The following is a 14,627-nucleotide window of genomic DNA, read 5'->3' as shown; positions in this document are numbered from 1 at the left end:
CTAGGGCGGCTCCCCAGCTGCTCTCGGCTTTTTGCCTGGGATCGAGAGCAGCGAAACTGTCGGAAAGCTTCGAAAAAACCTGCTTTGGAAAATCAGCTCAGTGTTGGAGTCCCACCCACTACGCCCAGACTAGGGCTGGGGACCTGAGTCCTGGCCTCTCCAGCCGTCACATCGCCATCCCAGCACTTACTGTGTGGAGACTGAGACGAAGGGACAGGGACAAAGAAAGAGAAACAAAACAAAAACAAAAGGAGGGAACTCAAGGAAAATCTGCTCCCCCCTCCGTCCCCCAAATCTTCTCCACCATGCATTGCTCCGGAAAATCTGTCGTTTTCAGCAGTTAAAACCTCCAACATTTCTGCTGGGAAGTTAATATCCGCACAGATGGTTTTCCTGTCCTGCTTTACAGGTTTAAAAACAATCTACGCCTTTGCAAATGCAACCTTATGGTTGCACAGTATATACCATCTTCCCAATAGAGTTCTGATACAGCTTGGTTCAGTGCATTTAGTCCTGCTGGGTGTGTGTGTATCCCAGCACAGAAAAATAAATTCTGATACTGATTTTGAGTCAATTTTCTGACTTAAAAATGTCATTATGCTATTTCCTTGTGAATTCATAATTAATCATGATTACCGTGTGATCCTTCTTCAAATTCAGTAACTCTGGAACATTGTTCTTGGTTATCTACAATTCTTAAATCTCTCCCAAACCCCACCACATAATCTGGTCTCATGTTAGATTCACCACATTTGCCAAATTTTCTCCCAGCCTTGTCGACTATGCTCTCCTCATGGCAGACATTAGAATAAGCAAAGAAGGGGAAAAAAAGACATTTAATTTTTTTTTAAAAGGCATTTAAATAAACTTTGCCTTAGTATCAGGCAAAAAGTTCAGAGCTATAAATTTGAATTTTTTTGGTTCTACCATATCTGAAACCTTCTCTTCCTCTATAACCAACCCATGAAAATGTCTTAAGTCAGTAGGGCTTTTGTCTTCAGTGCTCTTAGAATTCAAGACCTAGAATAAAAAATAAAAATAAATACCTAGTAATGCATTGTTCACTAAAACTGCAGTAGGTGACTATGTTAGCATTGTGTGATTGTCTCAAGCGATGTCAAGGAGAAATCAAGAACAGGAAGAACAGGAAAACCAGTTAGGTAGAGGCAGGCAAACAATATTTTTAAACAGCCAGATATGATAGATACATAATGTATTGAGATGACTAAGGATCTTCATTGTGTCTATGTAGAAAGCACAAAACCGTAATTTTTACAACTATATTACAGTTATAACTACATTATATTTTACAACTGTATATACATATTTTTACAACTGAATTATACCTTATGATGTACAGGTATCTGGAGAACTACTTGTGAGCACATGTACCCCTTTCCCTTTTGTATATATAATTCTCTGTAGCTAACAAGCTTTGAAGTAATTCTTCGGAGCAATCTGAAATACTATGTCCCAGGCTATAGTCCTCAGTAAGACAACCTACTGTGGGGTTGGCTTTCTTTCAGTGGACACCATCATTAGAAGAGGGCCCTTACTATAATTGTTAAAAAATAAATTTGATGATGTGGAAGCTCAGAGGAGAAACAGCTATCTTCTGACAGGAGAAATACTTCTTAACAGAGCAGCATTAGAGTTAGGCCTTAAAAGTTTGGTCATCTTTAAGAAAAGATGAAATACAGGAAATTTTTGTTCATTTTGTTTTGTTTTTGGGCCAAGGGAAACTTGTGAAGAAGGGCATGGAGGTGGGAAGGCATCAAGACCAACATTCAAGAAACAGAGAGTGATGCCATTAGGTAGAAATGCCAAGCAAATGGGAAAAAAAAAAAAAAGTATAGGAAGATAAAGTGGAAACATCAGTTGGGGCCAAATGATCTCATTGGCCTGTCTTCTAGTTGCTGCACAGAAGACTTGTATAAAAGCAGTGTTTGTGTTTTTGTGTTCCTTTACTGGCATTACTCTTGTCAATATTCCTTTCATCCTGGAACACGACTTGCTTAACCCATTCATCTCTGCCTTTACCGTCCTAGTATCCCATAGCACACCAGAATCCATAGTACGTTTAACTTCAGTCCTCTCTGCAGGGGCCTACCAGCTTTACCAAGGGTAGACTCTCAGCTTGTATTCTCCTTCTCCCATCTTTTACGACTTCCAGGCAATGGGGTGTGTGGGAAAAGCAACCAATCTAGGGTGCCGGGTGATTGTGAAAAACATGTTCTAATCTGAATGTTTGATACGCCCTGACAAAAGGTTAAGAGTTCCCTGCTGTTATGGAAGGAATCTTTGTAGCTAAGTGCCTAGCAATGTATACGGTTCCTAAGAGGGATTCAGTAAAATAATTATTGAGTGGCTAAATGCATATATGAGTGTTTCATCATCTTCCAGGTCTGTTCTTCTGTCTTATAGATAATGTGTAGGTTAAAGCCTACTTGTCTCCACTTTATTGAGAATCAGAAAGTTGTCATGACAACTTAATAAAAATGTTAACAACGACAAATATTTGGTTGAAAGCAATCCTTGGTATTCTTGTCAGCTTTGGCAGAAAAGCTCAAGTTTTTCTTCTCAAAATGCTTTGTTTTTCCTGTATCCACAATTGATGATAGCACAAAAGCATTTAAATGTGTATTCTTTGCACACTTACAAATGGCAATGGCAACCAGACATGTGATCTACGCCTTGCTACTCAAGATATCAGCAATATCAGCATGACCTGTCTTCTTGTCAGAAATACAGAGCCTTGGACCTCACTCCAAACCTACTGAATCAGAATATTCATTTCACAAAATCTTCAGGTGAGTCTTGTGCATATTAAAGTTTGAGAAGCCCTGATCTAATATCAATGCATTAAGTATGCTAGACCTAGAAACATGAATCTGTTGAAATCTAGGAATTTTGAGAACCAGCATCTTTTTTTTTTCTGGAATATTATTACCAAGTCAGTTTAAATAAAGTAATGGGACTAATTAAGTCATCTCTGCTGGCTTCTTGGTCCACTTAAGAACCAAACACAACTTCATAAACCAAAGGGAATTGAGAGAGAAATGAGGGGGGAGGGCAATGTGGCAGGAGGGAAGATATGAGAAACATTGTATGTTTTTTATTTTTTTATTTTTTTTTTTATTTTTTTTTCAACGTTTATTTATTTTTGGGACAGAGAGAGACAGAGCATGAACGGGGGAGGGTCAGAGACAGAGGGAGACACAGAATCGGAACCAGGCTCCAGGCTCTGAGCCATCAGCCCAGAGCCCGACGCGGGGCTCGAACTCACAGACCACGAGATCGTGACCTGGCTGAAGTCGGACGCTTAACCGACTGCGCCACCCAGGCGCCCCAGTATGTTTTTTAAATATATGTCACAGGCAGAGCTTCACTTTATTTTTTAGCAAACAAACTACTTGATTGTACTGTTTATCAAATCAAGATAACTTGTCAGACACAAGAAAGATAACTTCATTATCTTTTTCCCCTTTATTACTCTTTTTTTCTTCCTTCTTAAGATTATTTACTTTCTAAATTTTTTTAATGTTTGTTTACGATTATTTACTTTCAATTCGTTTGAAATACAACTAGTTAGACAGACTTTACATTAGTAACTTGTAATTATGGGGGCCATGTTAGTACTCCAAAATGTCCCTTTTAGAATGTGAAGTATTAATTAGGGAAAGGCCATGGAGGGTTGGAGTCCCTAAATTTCCAGCTCTGGTATAGACATTCATGAAGCAGTTTGGACTCCAAGAGATTCTAATGGTGACAGAAATGGTCACCATGTTGTCTCAAACAGATGGTGTTTGTTATCAGCAAATAGGGTGGTAGGCAGAATAATGTGCCCTCCTTGCCCAAAGATGCCCATGCCATCCCTGAAAACTATGACTATGTTACAATATGGCAAGGGGAAATTAGGTTGCACATAGAATTAAGATTGCTTGGGGTGCCTGGGTGGCTCAGTTGGTTGAGCGTCTGACTCTCGATTTCGGCTTAAGTCATGATCTCATGGTTCATGAGTTCCAGCCATGCATGGGGCTCCTGTGCTGACAGCGTGCAGCCTGCTTGGGATTCTGTCTCTCTCCCTCTGCCCCTCTCCCTGTTGTATCTCTCTCTCTCTCTCTCAAAATAAATAAATAAACTTTAAAAGGAAAAAGAAAAAAAAATTTTTAAAAAGGTTGCTAATCAACTGACCTTGAGATGGGGAGATTATTTTAGATAATCCATATGGCACACTGTAATCGCAAGGTCCTTATAAATGAAAACTGGAGGGGAGCCTGGGTGGTTCAGTCAGTAAAGCATCCGACTTTGGCTCAGGTCCTGATCTCATGGCTCATGAGTTCGAACCCGGCGTTGGGCTCTGTGTTGACAGCTCGGACCCTGGAGCCTGCTTCGGTCTGTGTTTCCCTCTCTTCTCTCTCTGCCCCTCCCCTGCTCACACTCTGTCTCTCTCTTTCTCAAAAATAAATAAACATTTAAAAAAAAATTTTTTAATGAAAAATGGAGACAAGACAGTCAGGGTTAGAGTCAGAGGGATGCAGTGTAGAAAGACCTTACCAGCAATTGCTGGGTTGGAAGATGCAAAGGGGTTATTACCAAGAGATGTGTGCAGCCTCTAGAAACGGGATTAAGGTAAGAAATCCTATTCTCCCTGAAGTCCTCCAGAAAAGAAGCAGCCCTGCCAATATTTTGATTTTTAATCTGATGAGACTCATTTCAGAGTCTCAGTTTGTTTGTTTCAAGCAACTAGGTTTGCAGTTATTTGTTGCAGCAGCAGTGGGCAACTAATACAGATTTTGGTACTGGAGAGTGAACCGCGGTGGTAACACCTAGAAATGGGGAAGTGGCTTTGAAATGGGGCATCGGCAAAGCCTGCAAGAATTTTATTGAGTATGATTTTTTAAAAGCCTGAGCTGCTTTGAATGAGCTGTCAGTGAAAACATGGCTGTTAACTCTGCTAGTGAGGACCCCACGTGGTGGAGAAGTAGAAGCATGGTTGGGAAAGCCTATAGCATTCTACAGAGCACTTACCGTGTCGTGATCTGACTGGTCGAATTATGATGTTAAAAGCGCTGTCAGTGAGGACATAGATGGAGATGACGAATCCGTTCCTGGAAACTGGAGGAAAGGCTTATCCTTATGCACTGGCAGGACACTTAGCTGAACTGGAGTCTGCAGGTTTGCAGAAAGAATGAATTTGAATGTTTAGCGGAGATTTCTAAGCAAAGCGTTGAAGGCGTGGCTTGGGCTTTTCTGGCTGCTTATTATCAAATGTGAGAGGAAAGAGAAATTGAAAGGAGGAACTATGAAGCAAAACGGAACCCGGATTGGTGATTTCGGACATCCTCAGTTCATCGAGACTGCAACAGATGCCATTCCACCCTTTTCTAGGTCCGTGTAATGTCCCTGTACTTTGGTGCCATGGAGAGGCTTTCTCGATTCTCGTATTTGAAAAATCTGCTGAACATACTGATACAATAGATCCCCAGATTCTAGGCTCATGTCCTAAAGTACTAGTCACATTGACTCTTTTAGCCCCAATATCTTTACGTAGCACCAGTAGTATTCCATGAATTGCGCTTCAAAAGGCGGCCAATGTCGTAGCCTACAGACCTCCATATATTTACTGCTGTTGACTTCAGAAAATTGACAAGAAAATGTAGAGTGGAGACAGTGATGTAGAAGTCCTTAAGATGAATGGGTTGATGAATACTGCAAAGGAAACACTTGAGACACTTGCTCAAAGATACTTATTGAGTGTAACTCTTCACCTGGTAAAACATATTTCATTTAAGTAAAAACTGACACATGTAAAAGGAACATTTCAGCCATACACAGATATGATGTCTGTGGAAACAAAACAAAAAGTCCATAGCTACGGTTAAGCTATCATTCTAACTTAATTCAAAACACACTTATTTTTCAATATTGCTATTTCTTCCCTAGCTAAGTCCCCATTCCCTACCATGCCTTTATAAGATTTCTAGACTTTCCAAAATAATTGACCATATAAAGACAGATTCTGTTTTCTGAGCTTTTTATTTTACTATTTTTTTAAATAGAAAAACTAGTGCCAGCTTCTAGCAAAGGTTATCTGGACTATTTATAATAGCCCCAAACTGGAAACAATTCAAATGTCCAGCAACAGATAAGTGGATGAGCAAATTATGATATATTCATATAATGGAATACCACTCAGCAATAGAAAAAAAAAAACAACTAATACAAAGAATAACAAGGATAGATCTCAAAAACATTGCACTGGGGGAAGTGGGGAAGACATAAAAGAATACATGTCCTACATGATTGCCTTTGTACGGGATTCTAGAAAGGGCAAAGTTAATCTGTAATGACAGAGGGATGATTAGTAGTTGCCTGGGGCCAGGGTGGGAAGATGGCAGCAAAGGGGCACAGGTGACTCTTTGGGTGATGAAAATGTTTTATGTCATGATTGTGGTTCTGAGGGTATATACATGTATTCAAACTTATCGGAGTACACACTTAAAATGAGTGTATTTTATCATATGTACATTTATCTAATAAAGTTGATTTGAAAACATTAACAACAACCAAAGTTAGCAAAAGAATGGATGACTTCTGGGATTCGAACATTTTAGTTGTCAAGAAGAATCGTAATAGTTGGCATGGTAAGATATTAAATACGTGCCAGACACAGTTCAAAGCACTACACGCATTAGGTCATTCTTTTCTTCCAGTAATCCTTTGAGGTAAGCACTATGATTATATTTGCTTCACACATGACAAATTGAGGTATAGGAAGATTAAGTAACTTTCCCAAAAGCACACAGCTAGCAAGTGACAGAAACAGGACTCAGACTCAGGCCATCTGGTTCATAATCTTGAGGTGTGAATTACTCTAGTTATGTTGCAAAGAGCTTCTTAATTATGCAAAATAAAGAGCCCCAGTTCAGATGTATTAAATCAGATTCTTTGATGGGGCGCCTGAATGGCTCAATTGGTCAAGTCTGGCTTTGGCACAAGGTCTTGATTTCACTGTTCTGAGTTCAAGCCCCAAGTCGGTCTCTGTGCTGACGGCTCAGAACCTGGGTCCTGCTTCAGATTCTGCGTCTCCTCTCTCTCTATGCCCCTTCCCCGCTCGCACTCTGTCTCTCAAAAATAAGTAAACATTAAAAAATTTAAAAAAAATCAGTTTCCTTGGGTACTGGTAGGTCCCAGAAACCTGCTTTTTAACAAACACCTGTGGATCATTTTGATGGTTGAGTATGATGCCCAGAAACAAATATTTCAAGGTAGTGTTGAGAATTCTTTGAACAGGGACATATTCCTGACACAATTATGCAATAGGTTTGGATTTTCGACACTTGCACTTCAAACTGTGTATATATTCTCTTAAATTCTTTGCTTGACATTAGTTTTAAGCTACCAAGTAAGCAGTGGGGAACAAAAGTCAATAGCTCTATTTTTTAATAGACTGGTTAATTAAATAAGGGTAGTATGTTCTCTATGAATTATGTATTTATAGAAAGAAAAGGGAAACAGAGAGAGAAGGAATGAAGGAAGGGAAGAACAGAGCTAGGAAGATTGTTGAAGAGGTAGGCAAAGCATTGGGAGTATATTGGTAAGCAAAGCATCTCACAGAAGAAACTATTAAGGAAAACACACTTGGGTAATTTTCTCCCAATCCTTCAAATGTCATAAAGGTTGATTTCTTCTTGTTTTCTCTTGAAGCAAGGTATGTTAAAAAGTAATCATTGGGGCACCTAGGTGGCTCAGTTGGTTAAGCGTCTGACATCAGCTCAGGTAATAATCTCACTGTTCACGAGTTCAAACCCCCCACTGGGCTCTGTGGTAACAGTGCATAGTCTGCTTGGGGGTCTCTCTCTCTCTCTCTCTCTGTCACTCCCCCACTGGCTCTCTCTCTCTCTCTCTGAAAAATAAACATTTAAAAAATAATCATCGATTAAATGAATGCACCATACAGAGAGTTGAAAATTCTCTAACACTTTTTTTTTTTTTCAACGTTTATTTATTTTTGGGACAGAGAGAGACAGAGCATGAACGGGGGAGGGGCAGAGAGAGAGGGAGACACAGAATCGGAAACAGGCTCCAGGCTCTGAGCCATCAGCCCAGAGCCCGATGCGGGGCTCGAACTCACGGACCGCGAGATCGTGACCTGGCTGAAGTCGGACGCTTAACCGACTGCGCCACCCAGGCGCCCCTCTCTAACACTTTTTATCTCTAGGCACTATATGTATAAACAACCCCAGAGCTCCTGTAAGTGAAACTCCCAAGAAATCTTCCTCCACAGGATGACAATACTATCTCAAGGGGTTCCCGTATAGCTGGGTTAAAATACAGTTTAAAAATATCACAGTCTTAATAGAATATTACTTATAAAGGAGAAGATTTAATCAAAATGAGAATTTTTATATGTGAATATAAATATGTGAACATCTATCAATCCTTCAATGTTAAAAGAAACATTCCAAGGCAACATGACCTACTGGCCCATAGAAAAGAGAGCCACCTGTGTGCAAAGACATATTTTTAATTTTTTAAATAATGGTAAATGAAATGAAAAGTATGCTTTAGCCAGTAAAGGTATCCTCTCTCCTTTTAAGTGTTGTAACATAAAAACTTTGCTGCTTCCTGCATTACTCTATTATAATGCAAAGCCACAAAATATGGTATAAGAAGCATAATATGCCTCTCACTAAGCAGCCCAGTGTGACCATGTCCCCAGTAGTTTTCATTATTCTAACACAGGACACTCACCAACTGGTGATGTGTTCTACTAATGAGCTAGATAGAGAGCTCTACTAATGTGTCAGAAACATCTGCTGAATGGGATCAATTTTGCTTTCGGTTTGCAAGTTACTTCCAAAGCCAAGATGTTTTCTTTGAGCTTTGCTTATAAGAGTGTTTTATGTACGCTTCTCCTTCTGAGCACATGGATCTCGAAACTGGAAAAAGCAGCCAAGGAGACTGAGATGCTCTTGAATGATAGTCCCACCAGACAGGGCCAAAAGGCATCTTCTGTGCCACAGATTAAAAAAAGGGACGAATTCAAGTTTCAGAGTAACTCTGTTTTAACTCTGTTTTGACACTGAAAAAAAAAATAGGCAAATTATGCACAGGCAGACTTGTTGAAATCTCATTTTGTGAAAATGACAGTTATAGCTGCTGCTTTTATATTTATAAAATAATGTGTTTAAATAGTTGGCAATAGTACCTAAGGGAAATAGTGCCTTACCAAATCTCTTCTTACTTGTTAAAATAGTCTATTTGGGTCTGATTATGAAAGTAATGGAAAGTAATAAAACAGGTCTTCCCTTTCCAACACTATGGCAGATGTGCAGAGAAACCCTGCCTGGGACACAACACTAGACGATGCTGGATAAAAAATTAAACATGACTTTAAGGTCTCACCAGGCTGGATGTCCGGAAAGTGTAACAAGCCCAAGCTAGATACAGTGAGAAAGAAAGACTTCCCTGGGAGGCAAGCACCGTAGCTGGGTAGCTGGCAATTGTTTAATGGTCATGTGCTTATCCACCGTGGGCCAGAGCTTGGGTTGTTGGACAACATGTGACCTAGAAGACAGAACCAAATGCAAAGAGGAAGTGACAGCACACTTACTAGGAATCTTGGAGGCCATGTTTTCACAAGGTAACTCTCTCTCGTAAGGTATTGACTCAGAATGGAGGGGGGTGGGGGGTGGAAAACAAGTCTCTCCTAAGTATTCCTGATCCCAAGCCAGTTTGGGACTGGAAATTAATACAAATTCAGTGGCTTGAAAATCTGCAGGCAGAACCTGTATTTTAAAGTGGTCGTGCATTGGGAATGCTACAAGGAACCTGGCAGAAGCAGACACAAATCTCCCCCCTGGGGGGATCCATTTTAAAGAAAGTCTTCAAATAATTTCTACAGATATAGTCCTAAGAAAACTGAGCCTGTAATAAGGAAGTCACCAAACACATGAGGAAAAAGACAACCATATTATAGAAAAAACTCAATAAATTAGAAGTCAGACCTACAAAGAGAAGTTATTCAAAAAATATAAAGTATGTTTAATATATTTTATAAAATAATATATATTCATTGTGTAAGAACGAGACCAGAATATAAACTTGACCAGTCTGAAACTAGAACCAAAAGGAACTCTCAGGAATAAAAATATAATGATTGAGGGGGACCTGGGTGGCCTAGTCAGTTAAGCATCTGACTATGGCTCAGGTGATGATCTCACAGTTTGTGGGTTCGAGCCCCACATCAGGCTCTGTGCTGACAGCTCAGAGCCTGGAGCCTGCTTTGGATTCTGTGTCTCCCACTCTCTCTGCTCCTCCCCTGCTCGCACTCTGTCTCTCTCAAAACAAAAACAAAAACAAAAACACATAAAAAAATATATATATATATAATGATTGAAAATAACTCCTCTGCTGGGAGAGTTAAATAGCAGATTAAAGTGAAGAGAATACTAATAAACTGGAAAATAGATCTAGATAGATCTAGATAATTTTAGATAATTAGATACACAATTAGATACACAACTTAGATAATCAGTTGGGTAAAAATATAAAGGACAGGTGAAGATACTACTGAGAAGGGATAGACATCTAGTAGAAAGGTATTTAAAAGGATATTTAAAGGTATTTAAAGGTATTTAAAAGGATATTAAAAGGGACAATTGATAAAGTTTTCCAGAATTTAATTCCCATCGTCCTATCCTCTTGTTAGTCCAACAATTTTCAAAAAGGATAGATGCAGTTTTTAAAAATCCACTTATGAAGCATTTCATGAAATGACCCAACCAAAGATACATAGATTTTAAACGTGACAAAAAAACAAAAAACAAAAAACAAATTAAGATCACCTACAATGGAATGACAGGTTGACTGCCAATTTTCCTAACTTCCGGACAGAAACGATTGAAGGTAGAAGAAAATACACTATTACCTTATAGGTGCTAGAAAATGCTGAGAGAAAAAGAGCTGTCAATTTTGAACTGTTTACCCAACAAAATTGACTTGCAAGATTTGGCAGGTAGGGTGAGAGGAGGGTGATTTTACAGCCATCAAATTCTTAATAACACAATGTCTAAAGATATACTCCATTTTTATTAGAAACATTTTTAGAAAAAACAGTATCTCCAGTCAGACCATCGGAAAGCAAGGCAGAAGAGTCAGTAAAAAAAAAAAAAAAAAAAAAAAAAGGAAATATTTAATATGTTTAAGATAAATTTAGACAAAGGAACTGATTGCTAAACTCTGACTAGTTTCATCAAAGACATTATAAAGAGACTAAAGAGACAAGATATAAACAAATTGAAGTTATTGACAACACATAATTAACAATGGATGAACAATTTTGTAAGTAAGTACGTTTGTTCACATGCCTTGTATTTTCCTTTATTCATTCCCAGGGATTTAGGTTCTAGAAAATGAGTTATTTTATGGTTACTAATGCCACTTGCCAAATGATTTCATAAGCTTTAATCAATTTATAATACGAATTTTGTACAAAGGATGTTCCACATGCTTGGTATTATTTTAATTAGACATTTATTTTAGGTTAAACATTTTCATGAAAAGTGAATCTCAAATTGTATTAGTTTCATAAACGATTTTAAATACTTTATTTATATACTTATGTGGTCATTATTATGATCATTATCTCTTGTTTTTTGAAATGTCAGTGTATGCCCTTTGCCCTTGGTTGAGGTTTTAGTGCTTTCTTCCTAATTCGTGTGAAGGACCTGCTTATATACTTAGAATATTCTTCTGAAATATCAATATTATCAACCCCCAAATTGAATTCTTCTTGATTAAAATTATAAGCAACTATAGATCACAATGGAATTTAATGATAAACCATGAGAAAAACACTACTCTGTTGGGCCTCCGCTCCTTTTTTTTTTTTTTTTTTTTCTGTTTACTGACACTCAGGAAGAATGAAAAAGCACTCCCTCAGATTCATGCATTTATTTAACTACTTGTACTGAGTAACAATCACATAACAGGCACTGTTCTAGAAACTGGGGACTCAACAGTATGATAAACAAGGGTCCTTGTCGTCATGGCACTTTTACTATGACGGGCAATTAAAAAGATTAAAAAGTAAAAGATACAGGGTGTCAGACAGTGATTTTGTGCTATGGAGAAAAATCAAGCAGAGAAGGAAGATGGAGGTGAGGTGCTAAGAAGAGGTTCAACTGTTCAACCAAGAAGGTTTTAAAAAAAATATCTCAGCTATCAAATATTTAAGTTTTGGCATAACCACTATATCAGAATCTTTTTCTTCAGGAAAGCAGAAATCATCATGCATTTCAAGCAGAAAGAGGTGTTAGGAGAACTCCCGGAAGACCCTGAGGAGGAAAGTACAGATTAGAGGAAGATACCACTGAGGATGTTAGCTGCGTGTGGCATGCATGTGGCTGATACAAATCTCAAGAGTCTCTTTGTCAATGCAGGTGCCTGCTGCTGCCAGAGGGAAATGGCACTTCTCCTTTTCTCTGCCATCTGAAGCTCACGATTCAAACTAAATCCTGTGGGTGAGGGATTCTGGGAACTGTAGTTTCCACGCTCCAGCTTGCATCCTTGCATTGCAAGAATACAGGAAGGGGCAGGGCTGATGTTCAGTTTACAAGACTGGCATAACAGCAAAGTTTGAAATAAATTTATTATTGCAAAAACTGCATAAGTGTGTTTTTGTCCTATTAGCTTATGCAATATTTTTGTTATGGGACATTGAATTTGCTCATCCAAGGTATAAATAAACCCACGAGTTTTGAGTTAATTAGCCAGAAGTTCAGGGCACGGAGATGGTGTTAGAAGAAGACCCAGTTGCCTCTGTCACCAGGCCTCAAAGGCAGAGGAAGTGCTTCCTGGAGCACAGAGGAGGTACAAATTCTGTGAGCACGGCTTTCAGGGGAGACTCTCTTTGAAGCTCTTCCTGAATTCACAGTGGAGAGAACACGGCAGCCCAGAAAGCCAGGTGTGGAGATTGATCCTGTAGAGAAAGGGGTTCATCATGGCGGATGGCCTAAAGCGATTCCTGTATAGAAAATTACCAGGTGTTGAAGGACTCCATGCAATTGTTATGTCAGATAGAGATGGAATTCCTGTTATTTAAGTGGCCAAAAATAAAGCTCCCGAGCATGCCTTGAGACCTTGGTTTCTTATCTACCTTTGCCTTTGCAACAGACCAAAGGAGCAAACTTCTTTCAAAAAAATAAAAGTATCAGCCACCAGGTGGTTCAATTCGATCATTTACAGTTGGTTGTGACTTTCATAGCCAGCAGCAATGCCAGTACAGAACTAATTGTCAGCTTAGAAAAGGAACTTGCTCCGTTATTTGAAGAATTGGGACAAGTTGTGGAAGTTTCTTAATCTGGCAGTGGTTTTGATGTACACCGTTTTCATCATAAGAGACGCAATAGCAATCCAACAATCTTTAGACAACAATAATACTTGAATTTCATGTACTCAAGAAAGGGCCCCTTTTTCTACCTTACACTAAAGAAAAGAGCCAAAAGATGTAATTTATAGACAGATTAATTGTGTGTGCGTGCGCGTGTGTGTGTGTGTGTAGGGTCTTTTCTTATTTAGTGAGATCTGGGGATACCACAGAAATAGTTCAATACATCACAACTCCCATGAAGTTAGTCCAGTCACCAAATATGCACGAGATTCTATTCAGTGGGTCAGAATCAAAATGGTGCTTTGATCCACACGGGCCATTAAGTGCTGCTTATTATAGAATATGCCCAGGACTGCAGAATGGAAGCAGACCCTTTTTATTGTGAATAATAATGAGGACGCATTTTTCTTTATATTGTTTTATTTCTTTGCATTGAATGTGAGGAAGATAAAATGGCTTAGTAAAAGTAATAAAATTGGTACAACCACTAGAAAGAAAGAAAGAAAGAAAGAAAGAAAGAAAGAAAGAAAGAAAAGGAAAACAGAAAAGAAAAGAAAGAAGAATAAAGGAGAAAAAGAGCAAGCCAGAAGAGAACATTGTGGGGAGATGGGGTTAAGGCTGACAGCAAAGGACAGCTCTATTGCCATCCATGCCCTTTATGAGCTGTTTGGTAAATCAAGAAAATCTAAATCATGAAGTGCAATATGAAATTTAATTCAATCAGCTATATTTCAGATTTATTCATTGATTTCACACATTGAAACAGTCTACCATTTCAGGAGATAAACTAATGCCACTAATCATAATGCTTCAATTAATTAATTCTTTCACTTGATTCAATAATATGTCATTAGTTGCCTATTAACCTAACTGTTGAGGTTTTTTTTTTTTACAAAAGTGATCTAATTATGGCCCTCCAGAAGTTCACAGTTTAAAAATGGAAAGGAAAATTGAAAAATAATTGCAATGCAGAAATGCAAATGCTCTGATAGAAATACTCAGAGAGTGCTCTAGGACTCCATGAAGGGTCATGAACAATTTGAAGAACGGATGATGTTTGAATTGAGATGTCAGGGCTAGCTAGTAATTTTCTAAGTGGAAGTATAAATTATTATTCCAATTTTACAGACCAAGACTTGAAGATTGAAAGGCTAACTTTGTGAAGCCATACAGTGGGCATAGTGTCTGTCACAGAACAGGGACTCCTAATGCGAATATTTATTGAATG

At 38.6% G+C, this 14,627-nt stretch overlaps 1 pseudogene; it reads left to right on the top strand.

Moving 5' to 3' along the window:
* Positions 1-13,009: 13,009 nt before the first annotated feature.
* LOC124521320 (ragulator complex protein LAMTOR3-like) lies at positions 13,010-13,368 on the top strand (annotated as a pseudogene).
* The last annotated feature ends 1,259 nt before the right edge of the window (positions 13,369-14,627 follow it).

Source organism: Lynx rufus, unplaced genomic scaffold (genome assembly GCF_022079265.1).
Source record: "Lynx rufus isolate CCGP_SWC_20201006 ecotype Redwood Valley unplaced genomic scaffold, mLynRuf1.p SCAF_3, whole genome shotgun sequence".
Classification (NCBI taxonomy): domain Eukaryota; kingdom Metazoa; phylum Chordata; class Mammalia; order Carnivora; family Felidae; genus Lynx; species Lynx rufus.
This window is presented reverse-complemented; position numbering and strand designations above follow the sequence as displayed.